The sequence below is a fragment of the Ursus maritimus genome, unplaced genomic scaffold (genome assembly GCF_017311325.1).
Source record: "Ursus maritimus isolate PB19 unplaced genomic scaffold, ASM1731132v1 scaffold_8, whole genome shotgun sequence".
In the NCBI taxonomy this organism is placed as follows: Eukaryota; Metazoa; Chordata; class Mammalia; order Carnivora; family Ursidae; genus Ursus; species Ursus maritimus.
This window is the reverse complement of record NW_024426996.1, coordinates 61386708-61411664: the sequence shown is the minus strand read 5'-3', so window position 1 is coordinate 61411664 and position 24957 is coordinate 61386708.

Sequence of the window (24957 nt, the reverse complement as noted above, 5' to 3'; positions counted from 1 at the left end):
GACTCAATCGGTTAAGCATCCAACTCTTGGTTTCAGCTCAGATCATGATCTCAGGGTCCTGGGATCAAGCCCCGCGTTGGCTCTGTCCTCAGCCCAGAGACTGCTAGAGATGATCTCTCTCTCTCTCTCCCTCTGCCTCTCCCCCTGTGCTCTCTCTCTCTTTCAAATACATAAATAAAATCCTTAAAAATAAATAAATAAGGATGGGAAAATGAGTGACTATCCAACGAGAAGAAAATAAAATAAGCCCCTCTCTTACCCCATACACAAAATAAATTCTAGGTAGATTGAAGATCTAAATGTAAAAATTAAAAGAAAAATACTGGAGTACCACATGTAAAATCTAGGGTGGGTGAGAGTTTTTTAATCAATATTGGAAATATTGAAATATTGAAGCTATAATGTACATATATACATATTTGACAAGATAAAAATGAGAAGCTCTGTCTTGGAAAAGACACCATAAACTAAGTCAATAGATAAACACTAGCCTGGGGAGCAACACAGAGATTGAAGGGTGAACAGCTATAATATACAAAGAACTCTTACAAAACAAGTAAGTCAGGGATAAACACCGCAACAGAAAACTGAGCCAAGGATGTGAATAGGTAATTCACAGAACAGCAATTCCGGGTGACCAACACATGCATGAAAAGAGGCTGAAACTCAGGGGCAATCAGGGAGATAGGAAGTAAAGTCACAGCAAGGCCTGAGTTTACACTGATCGGATGGAAAAATGGGGGACCGATAATCCCCATTGCTAAAGGGGATGTGGGGACTCTCGTACATTTCTGGTTGGAAATATGTATTAATGCAATCTTTTTGGAAAGGAATATGGCAACATCTTTTATGATTAAAAATACATACATGTCTGACTCAGCATTTGCACTCCCAGGAATCCATCCCTTAGGAGTGAAAGCTTTAAGATCTAAGGACATATTTTCACAGAAATGGACTCCATTTTAAACAGTGATTAAACAAGCAAACAAAAGAACTGGAAACAAAATAAATATTATCTCTAGGAGAATGCTTAAAGAAATCATAGTACTGCTACACCATAGAGTTCTATGAGGCCATGAAGAAGAATAAATTGGAGCTAAACTGAGTGAATTAAGAGGGATTCCAATAGGTGCTGGAGAAAAAATGCAAAATACAGAAATATAGAAAAATAAGAAAACAATGATACACATATATGTATTTATACGGAGATACTTTGATGGTCTCCTCCAGCTGCTGTAATAGAACAGACATGTGGGTAAGCTTCGCCCACAGACATGTATGTCTCACAGTTCCTGGAGGCTGAGGTCCCAGCTCACAGTGTGAGTAGATTTCAGTCTTGGTAAAGGCCCCTCTCCTGGCTTGCGGATGGCCACCTTTACGGTCACAGGGCCAAGAGAGGAAACTGAAAGGTCGCTTCCTCTTCTTACAGAGCCACTAATCCCACCACGGGGGCCCCACCCTCAGTAGCTCCCAAAGGCCCCACCTCCTCATCCAGTCCCATTTGGAGCTCGGACTTTAACACAGGAATTTGGGGAAACCCAAAGTATCCGGTCCATAATAGATAAATCGGAAGTTGTCTCTGCAGGTTGCCTGGGGCACCAAGGATGCGTTTAGGATCCTACAGAACAACTAAAAAGGAGAAGGGGGGAAAGAGAAGAAAATGAACAAGATTCATCCGTTCAAGTAAAGATTTATCTTTCATTAGCCGATTTCAGTGCAGTTGACAAATAGCGATTACCTGGGAGATTTTGCCCTGTTTTCAAGTCGGTGACACGCTGGCTCAGAGAGGACAATTCCCTCAGCCGGGGCGCCCCCAGCAAGGTAATTACTGAGCCAGAAACATCACCCAAGCCTCCTGACTTTGCCGTGGCTTGAATCGGGGATGAAGTACACGCCCAGCTGAGGGGAAGCCGGGGGCATGGAACAGAGGAGCAAGCGAGACGGTAAAGCCTTGGCTTCCGGGACCGGGGCTTTGGACGTGGCCCTGCCACTAGGGACTTGCCCAGGGTCACCTGGCTGGGTGGACTGGGGGTCGCTGCTTGCCTGCGTTTCCGGAAGAAGCAGAAGCGAGAGCGGCTGCAGCCACGTGAATCAGCGCCCGGTCGAGCTCCGTGTCTGCAGCCGGTTCGGGCCCGCAGTGCCTCTGGGGGGTGAGCAGGAGTAGGAGCGGCCGGCCAGATGCGGCAGATGAGGCAGGAAATCTGTTCCTGGGTGGCTCCTGGCAAGCCGGCGGGGTGCTGGCGGAACCGGGGCGAGACAGGACGGCGAGGGAGGGGCAGAATGCCGCTTTTTCATTTTTGATTTTGCAGGGCCTTCTGAACGAGAATCTTTACTGCCTGCCTGTCTTTGGGAAACGGCGGCTAAAATACAAACGAAGGGAAGAGGGGGCGCTGCTGAAGTCGGAAAAGTGGAATTTTCTGGAATTCAGTGGATTAAAATGATTTCAGACGGAATTCAGTGGTCAGTCTTAATGTCTCATGCTGTCGGCTTGTCTCTGAGAGCCCGGGGATCTAACTCCTAAAAAATAAAAGCAAGCAGGGTTTTTTTTTTCCTCATTAAAAAGTTTACAACTTGTGATCCCTGACGGTAGCTCGTGAGCATTTACCCCGGTACCGGGAGTCTATCCGGGACGTGACTCCCACCACTCAGCCAAATTCACGGGCTGCAAATGAGCCGGGGAGCAAGCTTGCTCCGCTAAAAGGGGCTCTGGCTGCGCCCCAGGGACGAGGCATGACTGGGGCCCGGCTCCGCTGAGCAGCTGCGCGGGGCGGGGGAGGGGGGGATGTCAGCCGGGCTAGCAGAACCTTCTTCTCCTTCCTTGAGCACAGCCATCCGCCTTTGCCTGCGCTCCACTTCACCGGCACTCAGCAGGATAAACGGAGCTCTTAAATAAACGGGAAGCAAGCGGACACTGTCCGGAGGGCAAGATTTATTTTTATTTAGAAAGGTTGAAGAGGAAAAATTTCAATCCGATTTAAATATTTACTCAAAGAGGAGATCCACAGACGGCTGCAACAGTCTAACCCAGACTCCGGACAAGAACCTGAACACCGCTTTTCTGAAGTCAGCCACGGACACGGGAGAAAGCCCTTGGCTGAACGAAAGCGGCCTGAAGAGTCAGGAGATTCATGGAATGCCCTTAAGGTCACAGATGGTGCAGCCCAGCTCCTCGTCGCCCAGACGCCCGAATGCATTTGCTGGGAGACCGGGCACATGGCTGAGATGCTGTCAGCCTTCTTGTTCTCATCTGTGACAGGGGGGTGGGGAGAAGGGATCTCATGGAATTCTTATGAGATTAAAAAAACAAGGACTGAAAAGTGTTGGCACAGAGGAAGTGCTTAATAAAAGCAAGTTGGACTATGGAAGGACAGTAGGCCTCCTAACCCAGCAGATTCCTGGACCCTCTTACATCAGGACTCGTCTGAGATCAGGCCCAGGAGTCTGTATTGCTAACATGCCCCCCAGAGTTTTCTACTGGACCACTAGGTTTGGGAACCAGGGTCCCAGGAGCAGAGCCAAACAGAAGTGGGGTGGGGGGCGGGGGGGAGGCATTCAGATTTAGTCCCTTGGTTTCAAAAGCCAGGAAATGCTTAACACGCATATTAAACTCAGGCTACTACTCCTGCCCGGCCTCACCCTCCCCACATCTTCTGGCGGCATCAGCATCTTACGCCCCCAGAGGCTCAGGCTGCAAGCTGGGATTTCTCTCCCCCCCTCACGGCCATCAGCGGTCCTGTCAACAGCAAGCCAAACCCAGCCCTTCCTCCTGACCTCTGCCCTTACCTGAGCCAGCTTCCCACCCTGCCCTACTGGGGACCGTTTTCCAGGAACAGCCAAAGAGACTGTTATAAAGACTAAGTCAGGGCCCCCCTCCATCTGGGCTCACCTGGCTCCTCACCGCCTTCGCTCTGCCTCAGCCGCCACCGCCTCCTCCCTCCCTCCCTCTCACACATGCTAAGCTTGTGCCTGACTCACGGCCTTGGCACCGGCTCTTCCCTCTGCCTGGAACATTTGCTCGCCCCATCTGCCCTCCAGCCTTCCCATAGCTCCCGCTTTCTCCTCCAAGCCTCTGCCTGCACGCCAGCTCCTCAGGGAGGCGTGCCCTGGCTTCCAGAGCCCGGGGAGTCAGCTCCGTGACCTAAAGCAGCTTACTGGGCTTTTCTGGAGCTCACTTTCCCTGTCTCTAAAATGGAGACTCACCTTGCAGTGCTCTTTAGTGAGTACTAAGATAGTAGTACTCACCTCTTAGGCTTTCTAGGATGATGAGATGAGCTTAAATGCACTTTTTAAAATATTTTAAAAATATTTTCCCAGTTTTATTAAGCTATCATTGACGTACAACGTTGTGTTAAAGCCGTGCACCGTAATGAGTTATGTATGTATTGCAAAGTGATGACCACGGTAGGTTTAGTTAACATCCATCCCCTCACATAACTACCAATTTTTTTCTTATGATTAGAATTTTTAAGATCTATTCTTAGCAACCTTCAAATACACAACACAGTGTTCTTAGCAGTGGCCATCCTGCTGTATGTTACATCCCCAGGACTTACGTATCTCACAAATGGAAGTGTATACCTTTTGACCCCCTTCGCCTATTTCCCCCATCCCCAACCACCTGCCTGTGAAAAACTCAAATTTGTTCTATTTCTGAATTTTTTTTAAGATTCCACATATAAGTGAGGTCATACAGTGTCTGGCCTTCCCCGTCTGACTTATTTCACATAGCATAATGCCCTCAAGTTCCATCCATGTTGTCACAAATGGCAGGATTTCCTTCTTTTTTATGGCTGACTAATGTTTCCTGGCATGTAAATCCCACATTTTCTCTAGTCATTCATTCATTGATAGAAAATGGACATTGTGCTAGGCCCTTAGTAAGTGCTCAATAAATGTGAACCATTAGCTCATATTCAGGTCAGGGCTTTACAATAATTTCCTTATGTGTCTCCCTCTTCTGCAGACTGTGACATTGGGGGGGGGAGGGGCTTACTCATGTTTATATCCAGGCCAACTGGCAGAGTATCTGGCATAAAGAAGACACCTAAACTGGGTTGAACAGTGGCTCCCCCAAATTCATAGGCACACGGAACCTCAGAATGGGATCTTACTTGGAAGTGGAGTCTTTGCAGTTGCAACTAGTGCAGGTGAGATCGTACTGGGTTAGGATGGGCCCTACATCCGATGACTGGTGTCCTTTAAGAGGCCGCATGAAGATACAGACAGGACACAGAGGGAAGGAGGCTATGGGGTGACAGAGGCAGCGATGGCACAAATACATCTACCACCCAAGGGATGCAGAGACTGCCAGCGAGTGCCCCAAGCTGGGAGAAGCAACCGACGATGGTCCCCTAGAGCTTCCGGAGAGAGCATGGCCCTGCCAGCACCCTGACCTGAGACTTCCAGAACTGTGGGAGAATAAATTCCTGTTGTTCAAGCCACCAGCTTGTACTGTGGTAGGGCAGCCCTGGGAAATAACACAACACCCAGTGACTGGTGGGTGGGTGAGTGAGTGAATAATTCAGACACCTCCTTCCCCCAGACTCTGCCTCCCACGAGAAGGCAACAGCTTCCCTTCTTTCCCCTGTGACGTTGCAGGAGGTTCTTAGCGGCTTCGGCAAACAGCCCCTCCCTTGGGGGGCGCAGCAGGGACCCCGAGTCCTTCCCCCTCTCGCGAAGAGGTGGAAGGCCGGGTAACTGCCCTGCTCAGCCGAGGTCAGCCCAACATAGATGGAGCCCCGCTGTCATCAGGACAATGGCCTCGGTCCAGGAAGGAGGAAGTCATTCAGACCCTCGGTTGGTGGACGATCCTGCCCGGGTGGAGGTGCGGGCCGGCTCTCAGCTCCTGCAACCACTGCTCTGCCCTCTCCTGGGAAACCTCTCACTTCCTCTCTCACATCCTGGCTATTTTTAGAGATCGAGCTGCCTCATTTTCCCAAGGGGGTCATTTGGGAAAGATAAAAATGCTTCGGAGAAACCACAGACCAAAATACGTTTCTGATGGACCCGCCCACCCCTCAACGTGCCACCGGCTCGGCGGGTTCATCGACTCCCACCCGCAGGGAACACCGGGCATTTGTCCGGGACACGAAAGCACCCAGCCCCCATGGGTCTCTCTCCGGGTCCTGGCTTCCTGGCCTTTCCAGGTCCAGCCCTACACTCTCTAGGACGGGTCATGGGTGGAAGACATCCTCACCGCTGACCTTCCTGAGGGCTTATTCTGCACCAGGCACCCTGAGCTTCACTTAACGTTCGTTACAGCCCTAGGGGTAAGGATTATTACTGACCCTACTTTGGTGGTGGGGAAACTGAGGCAGCAGGAGCTTGGATAATTCACCTAAGGTTACACAGGGAATAAAGGACCAATGACAAACCGCAGTGGGACGGTGGCAATCTGGTTCCAGAGCCCAGGCTCCCAGCCACAGCTGACGGCGCAGCTCAAGGACACGTCTCTGCAAGAGACAGATCGTGTGTCACTGAGGATCCGGAAAACGATTCCTTACCTTTATTGTGTTTCTAAAAATAGCATTGATTTTCTTAGCCATAATCCACTGGCCGCCTTTACTGAAGCCCAGAAGAATATGGAATTTGGAGTCAACGGGACATAGATGCCATTCCTGGATCTGCCCTACTGGGTGTGTGACCTTGAAGAAGTCCCTCAGCCTCTCTGGGCTGTGGTTTCTCCATCTGTAAGGTGATGGCATTTACAAGTTGTCTGGCACCCAGTAGGCACTTAGCAAGTTTAGTTCTGTCAGCCTCCCTCGGCCTAAGTAGATTTTCCGTGAAATTCCACAGTTAAAGAGATACCCTGTACCCTCCTACCTTAGCCCCCCTGGGCCGCCATAACAGAATACCACAGCTCAGGGGGCTTATTAACAACAGAAGTGTATCTCTCACAGCTCTGGAGGCTGGGGAGTCCAAGACCAAGGCGCCGGCAGATTCCATGTCTGGTGAGAGCCCACTTCCTCGTTCAGGGATGCCTGTCTGCGCCCCATGTCCTTGGGTGGTGGAAGGGAAAACTCGAGTCTCTGCAGCCCCTTATAAGGGCACTAATCCCACGCTTGAGGGCTCCACCCTCATGACGTAACCCCTCCTAACACTGTCACACTGGAGGTTAGGGTTTCGGTACATGAATTCCAGGGGGAGGGGCCACAAAGGTTCCATCTGTAGCACCGCCTAGGTCATGACTAATTTAAGTCAGATCGTTATCAAACCAAGAAATTGGATGCTGGCCTTCAGAAATTGAGAAGTTCGGTTACGGACTCTGAGCACCGACTGAGCAATTACAAAAGTGTATGGTAAACACTCAGAACGTGGTCCTTGCTGAGCACCGACGACCTTGACTCCCGGGAGGGCATAGCGTACTGGCACGAATGCTGGACTTTGAAGCTGAAGATAAGATCTGGACTCCTGGATCAACAGGGAGTGGTACTAACACCTGCTCTGTCCAGCTGACCCGGCTGTTTTGAGGCAAAAGAAGTAGGGGGTCCATGAAAAGTAATTGAGATACTGCATGATATTATAAGGAGTCGAGGAGCACAAGGCGGGGTCGGATAAAGCCGCGTTTGCCAGGAAATGAGGGTTTTTGCAGCAGAAACACCAGTCTGAATCGTGCAGGGTAACGGCTCCACGCGGGTGTGAGACGTGAGTTGGGTATTCTTGAGCGGCCCTCCCCACTCGGCGCCCTGGGAGGTGCTGCTCTTGGAATACAGCACATCGCAGGTGCTCCCTGTCCTCCGGCTGGGGCCCCGGCGGGAGAAGGGACGCGGCGCTTTTGCCCTCAGCTTCTCGTCTAGCAAGCTGTCCCTGGGCAGGGCTGCAATTCTCTCCCTGAGACCACACTCCCGTTGGGTGACCTCTTTTCCTCCATCCCAGCTCTCACCATCTCCCACCAAGAAGGTTAACTGGGTTGGACCTGTTTAGGGGAGTAGGGAAATGGGCCAGGAAAAGGGAGGAGGCCAATACGGGGAGCACCCACGGGGCGTACAGTGAACATGGGGCTCAGACCTCCGGAAAACAATGCTGTAGAACAAGCCTCAGGGCTGTCCCGTCTGAGGGGTGAGAAGGCTGGGGTCTCCCCTTCAGGCTGGGACTCCTGGCACTCGCCTTTCCTCGTGGCTGCCTCGCCTGCCCACACCTCGTCCACTCTGCCTTCACCTGACAGCTCTCTTGTCTTCCCCTTGTGTGAGCCATCTCTTTCCTGCCCTGACTCCCAGACCCACCATGTTTGTCCAGACTCTTCCATCTGGATAACCAGACGTATAGAGGACTCAAGCTGTCTGCACCAGGGGCTTCCTCTTCAAGCGCCTGTGGGTTCTCTCTTCCCACCTCCCTGGGCCCCTAACTGTCCTCGGATCACCTCCCAATTAACCTGCTTGCACTTGAATCTTTGTCTCAGAATCTGCTTCTCTGGGAACTCAACCCGAGATACCAGATAATCGTACCTCGATCTGTGACTTCATGGGGTGGCTTATCGGTCCAGGCCACTCAGAAGCCACCACGGATTAACCTGAATCCCACAGCAGTGTTGATAAGACCCTTCAGCATCAGGCCGCCGCTCACTGCTAGCCTCACTCTCCCCAGGACGGTCTCCACCGCACCCTCCCGCCTGACTTCTGTGTACCAGTCATGCTCGGTGACTTGCAGTTCTTGGAATGTATTTCAAGCCTCAGGCCTCTGGCGCCGGGCCATGTTCTCTCTGTGCCAGCAACACCCTTCCCCTCCATTCACTGGTCTACCTCCCACCTGCCTTCGAGGCTTCAACCTTCCTTGACCGCCCCCCCACAAGCATGCACCCCAGCTGCGTCCCTCTTACGTGCTCCCAGACAGCTCTGCTCTCATATGGCCCACCTTCTCCCACCGCACTGTAAGCTCTGTGATGCGGGAAGCCTAGCTTCCTTAACTTCAAAGCCTGAAGCCCAGTCCCCTAGCTACACAGTTTTGAGTAAATGCTTGATGAATTAATGGGAAAAAAGTAGTAAGCGGACAAAGCTTTTAATTTTGGAAATGGACTAAAACTATTCCTCTAACACAAAGTAAAATGGACTGAGCATCGTGGGAAAAGTCGAAACCACTCTGCAGGCTTCCAGAATGGAGAGAAGACAACCATTCCTTCCCGTCCATGAGGTGAGCTTGGGCTCTGAAGGTCATGAAGGACGGTAATAGCTGGGCAGTGGACTAGGGGAGGATGAGATGCAGGGAGAGAAGGTGGCCCAGAGCGTAATATCCTAGGGCCGGACATGTGTGAGTCAGCCTGGGAAATGGGGAATGATCTGGGCCAGCAGAGTGCAGGGGACCTAGAAGAGTGTTGGGGGGCAGCAAGGAAGGCATGGATGGGGGTGCTTCCTCTGACCATGTAGACACAGTCCCAAGGCATGTGACTTTGCTTATTGTTTGCGATTCCGCCCCTCCCCCAGCACTGCCATCTTTCCTTCCTTCCTCAGCTTCCTCTGTTCATGGGTGAGGCTTCCTGTTAAGTCGTTCTGAGAACCTTGTCTTTCAGAGCTTCAGAGACCAGGAATGCCTGCCAACAAAATTACCACTAAAGATCCCCACCGAATTCCCTGAAACCATTCCTCGTGCGGCTAACGTGGGCATTCTAGGGCATTCCAGAGCACGCAAGCGGCCAAGGGGATAGAGGGTGGGAGATGTGCTCTTCACTTTCAGGGGCCCATCCTTGACATAGTACACAATGCCACTCAGAAAAAGAAGTGTGTCACTCCACTTTGTGTCGGCAGAGCCAAATTGTAACGACTGGGGTGCTAGCTGTTTAACGTTGAATCCTGCTGTGAATCATTTCCAGGACAGAGACTCTTCTGCAAAGTGGATTGCCATGTTTTTTTTATTTTTAAATTAATATTTTTTTAAAAGCCTATATGAGGTAAACTTGCATTTTTCTCTAGAATCCAGAAAAATACATATACATAACTAGGTATTGGAAGAAAGACGATCAGCATTCATAATAATGACAACAAAATGCCACAAAATCCTAGGGTGCTTTCTGAACATTAAACTACTGACAATAATCCATTGTCTGCAATTCCAAAATTCATTTGGTAGCAAAAATTAACCCGCAGTAAGGAGAAGTTGTTTATATTCATTTATCTTACTTACAGCAAATAGTCATACCTTTGGCTGCAGGCATGTGAGTGTGCTTTACGACAGCCTGCTGCCCTAGATTCTGTTTGGGGGGCATTATATGATATATAGTTTATTATTATTTGTCTAGAATACAAAATATTTTGAATTCCAGAATGCATCTGAACCAAAGAGCTTCAGGTAAGGGATTATGGGCCTAAGACTATATAAATTATGTTCAACCTTATTTTACTGGAGGCATTTTGTTTAGGGTATTCCTTTATGAAGTTGGTGTGCTGGCTTTTCCCTTTTCATTGCCTGCCTCCTTCCTGTCCCCTCCTGGATCCATACTCCACCTTCCTGCCCTCTGCCCAGGGAGGCCACTTAAGTAGATGACCTCATTCGGGCTGACTCACTTGATGGCCAGTGCAGGGACTGGCTGGAGAACTGAAGGCCGGGGGAGGGAGGCTGGAGTGTTTCTTCCCACCGCCTCTGGCCTTAGTGTCCGTCACTGGCCCTTCCTGCCCGGCAGCCCAATTCACATCCACAGCTCCAACACTACGAACTGGGGAAGACTATATCCTCCCCTTCTCCTTCAGCTCCCCACTCCTGCAGACCCCTGGATGCACTCACTGCATGCTTGTTCTCTGTACCTTGCCCACACCTTGGAAGCAGCCCCTTTATTGGAAGCTCTCCGTTTCAACCATCGGGAGTGAACACTTGCTTCCTACTGCACAGCGACCGATACGTTGACAATCACAGTCCTCGCAGCGCCCTGGAAAATGCACTGATCTGAACTCAAGAGGCCCTAGTTTATGGATAGGCTAATTTAGGGCACTCCCTTCACTTAGTTTTCCCATCTGTAAAAAAAGGCTGATAATGGCAATTTCAGGGTGTGCTGTGATAATAAAGCCAGTCACTGTATGTGAAAAATTCTAGGAAACTCTAAAGAAATACAAAGAGGTCAAGAATTCTTAAGAAATTAGAATATTCAGTTATTCCAAATATTCTAACCACCCCCCCCCCCAACTCTTGTGGATAAAAGAGTGTTTGCTTGGGGCGCCTGGGTGGCTCAGTCGTTAAGCATCTGCCTTCTGCTCAGGGCGTGATCCCAGCGTTCTGGGATCGAGCCCCGCATCAGGCTCCACCGCTAGGAGCTGCTTCTTCCTCTCCCACTCCCCCTGCTTATATTCCCTCTCTCGCTGGCTGTTTCTCTCTCTGTGTCAAATAAATAAATAAATTCTTAAAAAAAAAAGAAGTGTTTGCTTTGTCTCTCTGCTCAGGCTGCCATTACAAAAATCCCACAGACTGAATGGCTTAAACCACATTGATTTCTCCCAGTTCTAGAGGCTGTGAAGTTCAAGAGCAAGGTGTCGACAGATTCAGTATCTGGTGAGAGCCCACTTCTTTTTTTTTTTTTTTTAATAATGATTTTTTATTATATTATGTTAGTCACCATACAGTACATCCCCGGTTTTCGATGTAAGGCTCGATGATTCATTAGTTGTGTATAACACCCAGTGCACCATGCAATATGTGCCCTCCTTACTACCCATCACCGGTCTATCCCATTCCCCCACCCCCCTCCCCTCTGTAGCCCTCAGTTTGTTTCTCATAGTCCATAGTGAGAGCCCACTTCTTTGTTAGCAAATGACCCTCATCTTCTCCTTGCATCCTCACATGGCCCAGCGAGCGAGATCCTGTGTCTCTTCCTCTTTTTATAAAGCCTTTAGTCCCATCAAGAGGGCCCCACCATCAAACCTTATCTAACCTCCCAAAGGCCCCCCTCCTACTACCATCCCATTGGGAGTTAGGGTCTCAACACGCACATATGAATGGGGGGGAGGGGAAGCAAACGTGCAATCCATAACAATTTGTTTAAAGCAAAGGATTCCTATGCTCTGTTCTGAGACCAGAGGTGGTCACAGGTGACTTGAAAAAGGAAAGCCCACGTCTTCCCCCTCTCTCCCTCCTAGATGTCTATTTCAGGACTCAGCTGTCCTTTGCTGCCTGAGTTTAATTTCTATCATCCGCTTCAGTAAGTGTCTTCTGCAGAAGCTCGTGTGCTTTCATCTTACACTAATCAATCCACGTTTCCTTTCCTATCTTTTGCCGTTTTGTAATTATTGGGGGCTTTAATTTTTATGTTCTTCTATGTCTTCGACATCCTGTCCAGTTTGGGGGCTGCTTTATCTGCTTTAAAGTCACATGCTTCCCTAGAGCATAAAGTAATCATCTTTAGTAAGAACTCTATCAGTCATGAAAATTCTTTTTTTTTTTTTTTTAGATTTTATCTCTACACCCTGCATGGGGTTCAAACTCAGAACCCCGAGACCAAGAGTCACATGCTCTACCAACTGAGCCAGACAGGTGCCCCTAAAATTCTCTTTGCTACCTTATCCCAACACTTTCTCAAGCAAGAATCTTCTATGGATGGTTTTCACCAATAAGAAACTGTTGCTTTGGCTTTAGAAAAATCTAGATCGATGTGTGTGTGTGTGTGTGTGTGTGTGTGTGTGTGTGTGTTTAGACAAAATTCACCAGAAAGATATGTAACTCTCTAATCATACAGGCTTGGCCTAAAAATCTGATCTTTTCCTGGAGCTGGTCTTTCCGGCACTGCATGGGTGTTCCCCATAAAAGGGAACAATCAACAAGATTAAGTTACTTTGAGTTCTTAATTGATTTTCCAGAACTTCCTCTTCCTATCACAAAACAGAGCCTTCTGAGCAACACATTCAATTTAGCTTAATCTTGCCTGGAGCTTTAGTAAACAAGATACATTCTGGAAATAAAAGTGATTTCACATGTAAATGACTAATTGATACTTTCCACCTCCCAGTAACCCTTATTATTTATCTTTACCGAATCTAGTGCCAAAACAGATTCTGTCTTCATGTTACACCCTTCTTTTTTTAAAGATTTATTTATTTGAGAGAGAGAGAGAGAGAGCATGGAGTGGGGGGAGGGACTGAGGGAAAGGGAGAGAAAGAATCTCAGGCAGACTCCCCGCTGAGCACCAACCCTGACTCAGGGCTCCATCTCCTGACCCTGAGATCATGACCGGAGCTGAAATCAGGAGTCTGTCACTTAACCAGCTGAGCCACCCAGGTGCCCCTTATGTTATACACTTTGAGAGTTGTTCAAATTCTTTTAATCCCTGGAGTTCTGTTGTACCAAAGATTTGCTAGAAGTGAAGAGGACATTCTTATACGATTTGGCAATACTATGATATGCAAAGATTTGGGTCAGGCTAATCGTAGTAATTGTATTTAATCACTATGTCTTGGTGTAATTTTCCTTCTTGTTAATTTATAGTTATACTTTAAAAGAAAAACAGTTGATCTCTTTTAAGTAAGACATGGCATGACACCTCTGTAGTATGCGTGGTAACCCACGTGTGGAAGCCTGACACATTACCAGGTTCTAGCGCCGGACCGTCTACTACTTGCTGTTACCCGCGCCTCAGGGCTTCCAGAGCAGATGAATGCTCCCTACGCCTGAGTTAAACAGAACTGAGATTCGATTCAGAGGAAGTCTCCCCCTTTTATCAGGGTCAGCAAACATTTTCTATAAGAACCAGGTAGTAAATATGTTAGGCTTTTCAAGCCACATAGTCTCTGTTACAGCCTCTCAATTGAACCATTGTAGTGTGAAAGTAGTCCTAGACAATAGGGAAGCAGATGGGCATGGCTGTGTTCCAATAAAACTTTATTTACAAAATTGGTGGTGGGCTGGCATTTACCCAGGGGCTTATAGCTTGCCATCCCCTGCTCCACTGTACTGTAATCATCTCTAACTTGTCTCCTCCATAAACCCACGCACTTCCTCCAATGAAGATTCTCCACTGTAGAAATATTCAAAAATAAAGTTCAGTCAGTAGACAACCATCAAAAATAATTGATGCAGGCAAGAATCATCAATGAATATTAAAGCAAATGGGAGCACCTGATGAGAAACAAGATACTTACATAGTCTCCAAATCTCTCCCTACAACCTACTTATTAACTGCAAAGAGGAAAATAGTGACTTTACAGGTGAGAAACCTGGCAGAAACTCCCCCCCATCAACTGATCAAAGTTAATATACGGGCTGCTGGGATAAATCAACACCAGACGCCTCACTTCTGTGGAATTCCTGCCAAAGTCACATAACCTGAATTTAATTGTGTGAAAACACCAAACAAACCCATGTTGAGGACATTCTAAATAATGTTTGGCCTATACTCTTCACAAATACTAGTGTCACAAAAGACAAAGACTGAGGAACTGGTCCAGACGAAGGAACAGGAAAGAAACATGACAACGAATGCAATGCATGATCTGGGATTTTCTCTTTTACAAAAGACACAACTGGAAAGATTGGCAAAATCTGAAAACTTTATAGTCTGTAGATTGGAGAGGTTTTTGTATCAAAGTTCATTTCCAGGTTTCGATAACCGTACAATAGTAATGTCCTTGTTTTTAGTACATACATGCTTAAGTATTTCCAGGTAAGTGGGCATCATGGCTGTAGTTAGGGTGACCAGTTGTCTCAGTTTGCTTGGGCCTGAAGGAGGCAGGATTTTTAATGTTAAAATCAGGAAGGTCCCAGGCAAAATAGGAGGAGCTGGTCACGCTCACTGCAACGGACTCTCAAAAAGTTCAGGTAAAAATGTGTGTGGGTGGATAAAACAAATGTAGTCAATGTTGACATTGGGGGGATATGCGTGACAAATCTTTGTCATAGTCTCACAATTTTTCTGTGTCTGAAATTATAGGAAAATAAAAAGTTGAAAGGAATAAAAGCCCAACACGGTTTGAAGAAACACCCTCGAAAGCAGATTCAGATGTGCTCTGTGGGTCACGGCAGTGAGTGGCCTGGTACAGAAGCCACACTGATCAGAGTCTCGGGGTTGTCCAGTGTTCCTCAGATAACCCGCTTATGTCCCTCAGCTTAACCCGCAGCCAGGCAGCCTCCCAGCTGGAACCCTGGGCGCCCGCTGCTGGAAGCAAGGACAAAACAAATCCCCAGCGACTAACTGGTTCCTAAAACAAAAGAAGGGCTGGAATTTTTTCTTTAGTGTTTGTGAGCACCTTGCTCTGACCTTGGGCATCCGTCTCCTCTCCCAGGACAGAGGCCTGGGAAGGTTCTGGGGACCAGAGATGGTGTGCGGACGGCAAGGATGAAATCCCTGTCGTCGAAGATGACTGAATGGCGTGCCGATTCTTCTGGGGTGCTAGAGCACCTGTCCCCCTCTGTTTTGCTTCTGTGTGCCCTGAACAGAGTGGAGGATGGTGGAGCGAGGAGGGAAGTGTCTACACAGAAAAAAAAGGGTAAGAACTGAAAGTCTAACTGGGCCCAGCCTCTTAGCAGTCCTCCTCATCTGTGTCCCACGCTCACACTGGTCCAAGCTGCCCGTGTCTCTCACCTTGCTGACTACAGTAGCGCTAGCCATGTCATAGCGATAGCAGACACTGTGATGGCCCTGCTTCTGCTCTTGTCACTTTCATCTGGGCCTACATGGTAGCCAGGTCGTCTTGTTAATATTTAGATCAGACCGTGCCACACTGTTGCCTCCAACAGCTTCCCATCTCACTCACCCCTAACGATGGCTCCTGAGGCCCTACCCGGTGTGGTTCTCAGCCACCTCTCTGACCTTATCCAATACTAGTCCCAGCCTTGATTTCCTCCTCTATAACTGTTGGTCCCTTGCTCTTTCTCAGGCTCCCCAAACATTTCATGCCTCTGGGTACCTGTACTTGCCTTTCCCTCTGCCAAGAATGCTTTTCCCTCACATAGCAGCCTGACTTTCTTTCTCACCAATTTCAGTTCTCTGCTCAAATAACCCCTTCTCCATGAAGTCTTCTTCTCTTGCCGCTATATCTAAAACTGCAAACTTCGTATGCGCTCTCTGCTTTACCCTTCTTCTTATCACCACCACCTCACATACTATACATTTAACTTATCTGGTGAAAGTCCTTGGTCCCGTTTGACTGAGAGCTCCAACAGCGCAGAGATTTCTTTGTTTTCGTGGCTGAATTCTTAGTCCCTAGAACACCTCCTGGAATGTACCAGGTGCATAAATATCTGTTGACTGGTTACTAAATGAATGGGAATGTCTCTGCTCAGGTTTCTGCATGCCCTGAGCCCCGTGCTGTTGCATCGGTGTAGGGATGCGTGGGTTCTAATGTGATTCACGGCTGAGAGCATCTTTGGACCTCAGCACGCATGTGCGTGCGCACTCAGCCCGTTCCAGACTCTTGCAAGGGCCTTTGAGTCAAAACTCTCCTTTCTCTTCACCTTACATCCTAGCAAATTAAATGCACCTATCTTCCATTTTTAAAAATAATTTTAGCTGACAATTTTTTAAAGGACTATTACACTTTTGCTTTTGAAATCCTTTGGTTACGAATCGCTCGGTGAATTTACAATCAGCTCTGAATTTCAACAGGCCATCGTGTACACGTAGTAGTTCTTTTGAAGTGACAGCAAATCTACCCTTAAAACGGTTTTCAAGTGCAATGCCAAAACCAATTCAGCAATTAATAAAATCGGGATAATTCTATGCTCCATGGGCATGTATGTGAGCATCGCAGAATTCAGATTTCGAAACGCTCCTTACAAACATTAGAGCTGGTAACTGTTTCCTTGGGGGACTCAGCCATGTTTATGGGCCCCTGGAATCTCATAGGACCCAAGTCTTGGACCCAGAAAATCCAACAGATCAAGCGGTCTTGGCAAGAATCCGGGATTAGAAAAAGGAAGTCTCCCCCTTCGCTGCCTGAGACTGTGGGTCCTTGGAGAGTGGTCCATGCTCCGTGGGCGTGGCTGGGAGCCAGGAAGCCGGGGCAGGGCACCCCGCGCTCGTGTCCAACTCTCTGTCCCCGCCTGCCGTTGTGCACCAGCCAGGGGAGGAGCCATCCTTCATGTGTGGCAGACCTCTGGTGGCCAGGCACGCCCCTCCCCTTGGTGACCGCCTCTCCCCACTTCCATCATCTGGGCCCTGGTGGCAGGTATATTTGCACTGACATTTTATGACACTTTTGCAGAATTCCGTTGACTCATGCGAGACAAGATGGGGGATTTTTCTGCAGCAGTTGCCACGTGGGAAAACAGATCAGTGAGTCACATCATATGCCAATCCCTGCTGTTGTCTGCGCAGAGCATTTTTAATCGTGTAACCTTCAAAGCTGTCCCTCATTTGTAATGACATTAGCCTTGGTGATTTCTCTCTCTCTCTCTCTCTCAAGCTGTCAGTTGCTGAGGTCTTCTTGTTGCTTTCTCTGGCAGAGGCACATTTATTTATCACAGGAGAGGTTGGCCCTGAAAGGATTCATGCAAACTTTCTTCTGGAGATGAAAACATGTCATCCCTCGCCTGTGCCGTCTACTGAAAACCCTTCCAAACCAAAAGCTAGTGACCGTCCTGGTGGACAGATGTCATCCCAAGCAGGCATGGATCATTGTGTTTGTTTTTCTTGCTAACCCTGCACGACTTTGAACCCACTCTGTAAATAAAAGAGACAGGAGCACAAAACTCTTTACACTTCCTGCCTTCCTTCCAGTGTGCTGACATTTCAAAGCCCCATATGTTTCCCTCAACAGAATTTCATGAAAATACATATTAAAAATAAAAACAATTTTTCGGTTATTTCAACCCAAGAGAAGAAAGGCTGCCTGGGGCTGTGAGGGGCAGTTTACAGGATGATGTGATCGTCTCTCCCCCTTTTAATGTCAGCAGGCACATCTGAAAGGCTTAAAATGGAGATGTGCTTGAAGATGTGCGACCACTGTATGCTTCTTCACTTAGCCATGCACGTTAGAAATATTCTGCACTAAGCCACAAGCAGGATATAGTTTTAATAAATATTTCCCATTGAAAAATGAAAACTGGATAGAGTTTAAAACACCTCAGGCTCCTTAAGAGTTGGAATAGACATTTGCTCATTACCTCCCCCGCATGGATTCTTCCTCTCCCCACTTTGATTTTTCTTGGGGATACACCCCTCTTCCATTCTCACTCGTGCTCAAGATGGGATTGATCTGGCCCCCAGCTCCAGGAATGGACTATAACTGGCTCAAGCCGATCATGGATCCCATGCCTCAGGCCACAGAGTTTGGTCAGGAATGAGCTCGTGATCCAATTTGGGCCAATGATTCATAGCGATAAATGCCTACATTTGGAAAAAAAGCTCAAATAAACGACCTAACTTTACACCTCTAGGAACTAGAAGAAGAAGGAAGGAAGCCCAAAGTCAGCAGAAGGAAGGAAATAACGAAGATCAGAATGGAAATTATAAATGAAGTAGAGTTTAAAAAGACAATAGGGGGAAAAAATCAGTGAAAGGAAGAGCTGCTCTTTGAAAAGATAAACCAAATCGACAAAACTTTAGCTCGACTTACCAAGAAAAAAAGAAAGGACTCAAAAAAATAAAATCAGAAATGAAACAGGAGACATTACAAATAATACCACAGAAATACAAAGAATCGTAAGAGACTAACCAATTGTATGCCAGCAAATTAGACAATCTTGAAGAAATGCACAAATACCTGAAAGCATACGACCAGCCAAGACGGAATCATGAAGAAACAGAAAATCTGAACAGATCTATTGCTAGTAAAGAGATTGAATTAGTAATCAAAAATCTACCAACAAAGAAAAGTCCAGGACAAGGAGGCTTCACTGGTGAATTCTACCAAACATTCGAAGAATTAATACCAAGCCTTCTCACACCCTTCCAATTTGCTCCAGTGACAGAGGTGACAATCACCGGACCTGTATGGAAAGTTCTACAGCTTCTCTGTCTCTGGATCACGCCCATTGTGGGGTGAGGATGTGAGGTGAGGAACAGCCAGGGCAATTTGCTCCCCTGGGGGGAGAGACCCCAGAGTTCCCAGGAGCTTTTGTGTGGAATCTGGGGAGAAAACTGTCACCACTTTGAAAACTGGAGAGACTGTAAGAGCCAGATCTGCAGGTGGCTTAGACTCACCTGAACCAGCCCTACGTCTGGACTTTTCATTTATATAAGTCAGTGACTTCTCTTTGTTGCTTAAGCCAGGTCTAATTGGATTCTCCGTCGTGTGCCAACACAAGAGACCTACATGATTCAAGGCTGCTAACGCTATTCCTGCCCACGCATCGCCAGCATCTAAAGAAACTGAAATCTCGTGGTGAATGTGTTTTTGTTTCTTTGGTACTGTGGTTTCAGTTCAACAGCATCCTCCACTCTTCCTTTTCTACGTGGAACTCCACGGTCTCTTAGGAAACCACCCTTCCCCCACTCTCACTCCCGGACACCCTAGCTGACCCCACCTCCTGGCTCCAGCAGTGGACATGTGACCCGGGCATAACCAATCAGGGCATTCCATTCATGGGCCTGCTTGATTGGATCAGAGATAAGTAAATTACCCCAAGATGGCCAATGAAAATAAGAGCCAGGACTTATAACTCGCATGAAAAAGGCAGTTGAAGCATTTGCAGAGGGAAGAGGAGATAAACATCTTGGTGGGCATGTTTGCACCACCATATTTGCACCGTGAATGTTTATGGAGAGAGCATTCCTGAAAATGAAGCAATAAAGAAAAGAGAAAGAGATTAAGAGACGGGAGAGAAGGACCAAGTCCTAACAACTTTGAGGCCTGGATTGAGCTATGCCTGAAGCATGAAAAGCAGTAACTTCCTTCTTGACAAGGCAGTTTGATCTGGATTTTCTGTCACTTGTAGTTTAGAATCTTGTATATTTTTTTCACACTGAAATAAATATTTATTTCCATTTATTATAATATTCCTATTTCCCCCTAGCACGGAAGTACAGAAGTACTTAATGCAGAAAGTCTGGAAAACACAGAGAAAATAAAGCAAAATTCACTTTTAGTACTACAACTCTGAAATTATGACTGCTAACCTTTGAGTCTTTTCATATGCATATTTATGGACCTCTGTAACATAATTTCCAAATCATGTAGGCGCTTTGTGACTTGATTCCTTCTTTTTAACAGCTGAAGTCATTTTTTTCCTTTCTTTCTTCTTTCTTTTTTAAATTTACTATCATGAACATCTATAATATTGATTGATAAATCTTTGCACCGCGGCCATTTCCTTAGAATAAATTTACATGGCCATATGTATAATAAATTCCTCTTTAGGTTGTTTCCAAATTTTTATTGTAAGTAATGTTTAAATGAACACATTTTTGCATTTCTTTATATGAAATAAGCTCCTAGAAGTGGAATTGCTGGGTAGGGGATATGCTTGCTTAAGGCTTTTGCTACACGTCGCCCAACTGCCCCGCAGAAGGCTGTTTGCGTGGGTACCTCTGCTGTTCTGCCCCACGATCACACGCACTGGAAATTACTATTGTCTCAATTACAATCAAAAGGAACATTTTTTTCATATGTTGGTTAGCTATTTGTATTGATATCTTCTTTTTAAAAAATCTGACCTTATGTATTTTTTGAAAATTTCAGTAGAGTTGACACACAACGTTACATTAGTTTCAGGTGTGCACATTAGTAATTTGACGAGTTTATACATTATGGTATATTCACCACAAGTGTAGCTACCATCTGTCCCATTACATCACTACTACAGAATCATTGACTGTTTTCCTTGTACTCTGCCTTTTATCCCATGACTTACTCAGTTCCACTACTGGAGGCCTGTATCTCCCTCTCCCCTTCACCCATTTTGCCCATCCCCCTACTCCCCTCTCCTCTGGCAGCCATCAATTTGTTCTCTGTATTTTAGTTCTGATTCTGCTTTTTGTTTATTCTTTTTTTTTTTAGATTCCTTTTATGAGTGGAATCATATGGTATTTGCTTTTCTCGGTCTGACTTATTTCAGTTAGCAGAATACCCTCAAGTTGCATCCACGTTGTCTCGAATGGAGTGATCTCATCCGTTTTATGACCGTGTAACATTCCTGTGTGTGTGTGTGCGCACGCACCACATTTTCCGTATGCATTTGTCTATCGATGGACGCTTTGGTTGGCTATTGTCAACGATGCTGCAATAAACATAGGGGTGCATGTATCTTTTCAAGTCAGTGTTTTCATTTTCTCTGGGTGAGCACCCAATAGTGTAATTATTGGCTCATAGGGTAATTCTGTTTTTAATTTTTTGAGGAAACTCCATACTGTTTTCCACAGCGGCTGCACCGATGTACGTTCCCACCAACAGTGCATGAGGGACCCTTTTTCTCCACATCCTCGCCAGCACTTGTTTCTCGTCTCTTTGATTTTAGCCATTTAACAGATGTGAGGTGGTAGCTCATTGTGGTTTCCCTTTGCACGTCCCTGACGATGAGTGATGTTGAGCGTCTTTTCATGTGTCTGCTGGCCGTCTGGATGTCCTCTTGGAAAAAATGACTCTTCAGTTCCTCTTCCTATTTTTTGATTGGACTGGTTTTTTGCTTTTGGTGTGGAGTTGTACAAGTTCTTTATATATTTTTGGTATTAACCCCTTAATGGATATATCATTTGCAAATATGTATTGATACTTTCTTGATTTGCTTCTTCACATCTTTAAGTTTGGACTTCTTTTTCTTTTCTTTCAGGTGTAACTGGATAGATAAAGTAATGCCTCATTATCAGACATTTTAGTTATTTTTCCAATGACATTTCCTATATGTGCAAAAACATCCAGGCCCTAGTGGATGCATTTTGGTTGGAAACACCCATTGCCCATTGCTTTGAATTTTCCCAACAATTTTCTGTATCACTGACCAGCCATAAATTAACTAGAATGACTTAAGAGGTACCATTGGGTAGTTATACTAGTTAATTAAAATGGATTTGGGGTTAGGCTTTCTGGAGTCAAAACCCAGTCTTACCACTTAACAGTGGTATGATATTGGATAAACTGCTGAAAATCCCTGTGCATTTTCCTCATCTGCAAAATGGAGATAATAGTACCTATTTTATAAGGTTCTTACAATATCATTAAGATAAGATGGACCTTCTCATACAAGTTAAGCCCTTAATAAACATTAACGATTAGTAACAGGATATAATAATAACTAAGCCATACAGAATGTTTACTGAGTTACAAAGGATATAAACACCCATGTGATCTTCACCAACTCTCTGAAGCAACTTCTTTTGTTATGTCCATTTTATAAATGAAGAAACTCAGATGCAGAGGGATTAAATAAGTTAGCCAAAGTCTCCTTGTTCATGTATGAACTGGGACTCACACCCATCTGTATTGCCTCTGAGAGAATACAGAAGACAGATTCTTTGCATTTTTTAAAAGACTTTTCATTTGAAGACCATATATTTGTCATATAAGGAAAATGTCATTCCCGCTGCAGGTAGAATTTCACATTCTGCCTGTTCAGCACTTAAATCTTTTTTTTTTTTTTTAAGATTTTATTTATTTATTTGACAGAGAGAGAGAAGCAGCCTGAGAGAGGGAACACAAGCAGGGGGAGTGGGAGAGGGAGAAGCAGGCTTCCCGCTGAGCAGGGAGCCCCATACTGGGGCTGGATCCCAGAACGCTGGGATTATGACCTGAGCCAAAGGCAGACGCTTAACGACTGAGCCACCCAGTCGCCCTAGCCGTGGCACTTAAATCCTATATTAAAGCAATTTTGTCCAGCAACCTAAGACATAGTTAATGATGACAATAATAATGAAAAGCAGGATATTTAAAACAATTTAAAGCTTATATATATCAGTGCCCTTACTCTCGGCTTATAGTACTTACAGCTAATTTAGAGAAAAAAAACCATGAACGGCATTACTACTGTGTTTTTAATTCTAAATCAGACTATTAAGGTAATAGGGCTATTGCAATCATAGGTACTTCCTAATGCTCTTCAATATACCTCACAAAACGCTCACTTTGGAAGTCATTGTTCTAGTTAACGTCCGCATGGATTTTGTTAGATAGGGTTCAGCTGGATATTCAACCACCCTAACAACAACATCCAGTAAAGCTTGGCTTAATGACGTTTCAAGGTTTATAACCCTGTTGGTAGGCAAAGAAGACAGTGCTGTTTCTACTTACTGAAGATTAGTGCTGGGTGTTGGGGAGATGTTTATAATGGCTCTAGGTGTGGGTGGGGACGTAGATGGAGAGGACAGAGCGACGAAAGCAGCTCAGAGAGAAATGTTATTAGCGATAAAAGATAAGCCCTTCGGAGAAATAATACTAGCTATGAAATAGGAATGACCCTCCCGGTCACGCAGTTTGGCCCCCTCCTGAGATGGGGGGTGAGGAAGTCTCCCTCCACCCCAAACTGGTTACGTAATATTTTTTTTTCCTAGAAGGTTTCACAACCTCTTTTATAAACTGTTAATGTGCTTATTCAATCGTATCATGGGGAACGGTAACTAATTTTTAACTTTAACCAGGGTAGCTTGACCTTGCCATCATAGCTCTGGAGAACCAGGACAGACTAAGGCTCGTAAGCATTCTTTCCCCACCACACATTGTCACAATACGTGACCAACAGAAAAACTGGAAACACTTTATTTGTACTTTGGCTTGATTAAAATACTCAGCATTAAATGTACCACTATTCAAAAGATCTCTCATCTTAGTCACCAAATCCACTGTTGGGGTCAAAAACATGAGGCTGGCACCCACCTGCTCACGGCTACATCCAAGCCCGTGCTTTTGAGGCTGGGACCGTTCCCCTGGGCTTGGAGATGGACAGAAGCTACTTAACACATATCTGCAGATTCCTGAAAGGAAGAACTTTGCAACCGTTCCTCCCGGATCTGGTTTGGCAGCTACTTTGACGTCTGCGGGTTTAAGGGGTAGGCTGGAAACTGTCCCGTGCTGCAAGTCGGAGTTCCTCAGTCCCCGTTCTCACCAGGTGGGTGGTGCCCCGGAGAATTAGCAAGCACTCCGAGGCTCAGTTTCCTCTTCCGTAAACTGGGCAAAGAGGATCAGCGGTCTACGTGTGTGAATACAAGCAGTGCCCATTATGATCACTGCTCCCAAACTGACTTCATGTGCACCAACCAACGACATTAATTTTAGCCTCGTAAGCTGTAGCCTCGTCTGCCTTAAAGGGAGGCAGCCTGATTTGTGAACTCTGGCTGGGTCTAAAGCACTCTTCTGGCCATTTCTCCAAAAATTCACTATGGGATGAAAAAAGAGCACAGAAACATCCGTGGCTGTTCCACACAATTTTGTGGCTGTTGCTTTTTGGCTGAAATCATTGGAATCAAGTGGGAATCATTTTGTCGTTCCACGTCATCTCTAGATTGACCTTTGCTTAGACAGTGAAATACTTGATGGAACGACATTTTAAAAACTCCTCTTATAAAACATTGTTTCTCGAATCCATAATGCCCAAGTATAAAGCACCAGGGTCAAGTGGTTAAGAGGGTAGATTCTGGAGCCTGACCACCTTCAGATCCTGCTTTTGCCACTTATTAGCTGTGTGACCTTGGACAAGTTACTTAACCTCCCTGTGCTTCAGTTTCCTCATTGGTAAATAGGATAATAAAAGTTCCCACCTTATAGGATTGTAGGGAGAATTTGCTTAATTAACAAATGGAAAGGACTTAGAATTTTGTAAGTGCTGTGTTTGGAGTTAGCCCTTAGAACTGTGTTTGGCAATGAGGCACTGAGCAAATCTTAGCTTTTACATCACCGTTTTAAAGATTTTGTTTATTTATTTGAGAGAGTGCATGAGGGAGCACAAGTTGGGATGGGGGGATAGGGAGAAGCAGACAAGCAGACTCCCCGCTCGGCGGGGAGCTTGATTCAGGGCTCAATCCCAGGACCTGGAGACCATGACCTGAGCTGAAGGCAGACGCTTAACTGACTGAGCCACCCAGGCGCCCCTACATTACCGTTTCATATGGTGGAGGCTGTGATGCGGGAGAGTGGGAAGAAAGAACAAGACCGGAAGGGAGAATAGGACAAATCCACTTAGTTTATA